Below are 317 nucleotides of genomic sequence, written 5' to 3' on the forward strand. Positions count from 1 at the left end.
AACCAATCACAGAGAACGACATTAGCCGACAACTAAAAGCTCTGACGTCGATACTGTGCGACATGCCGGATAGAAATGAGAAAGCTCATACGACAGCAGCACCTGGATGTTGCCGTTTTATGAGTTAATTAGTGAGCCAGCTTTTAAATTGTACATGCAGCTATCAAGAAATCAACTGTCAGTAGCTACGTGGGTGTAGCCTCATATTTTTAACTTCAGTCTCTGCTGACCAAGCTGTCCAACTCATCTTGTAGCTAAGCAACGTTAGCGTTAGCGAGTAAGTTAGCACCGATCTTAACGTTAGTGGTTAACAGATA

This window comes from Enoplosus armatus, chromosome 5 (assembly GCF_043641665.1).
Source record: "Enoplosus armatus isolate fEnoArm2 chromosome 5, fEnoArm2.hap1, whole genome shotgun sequence".
In the NCBI taxonomy this organism is placed as follows: domain Eukaryota; kingdom Metazoa; phylum Chordata; class Actinopteri; order Centrarchiformes; family Enoplosidae; genus Enoplosus; species Enoplosus armatus.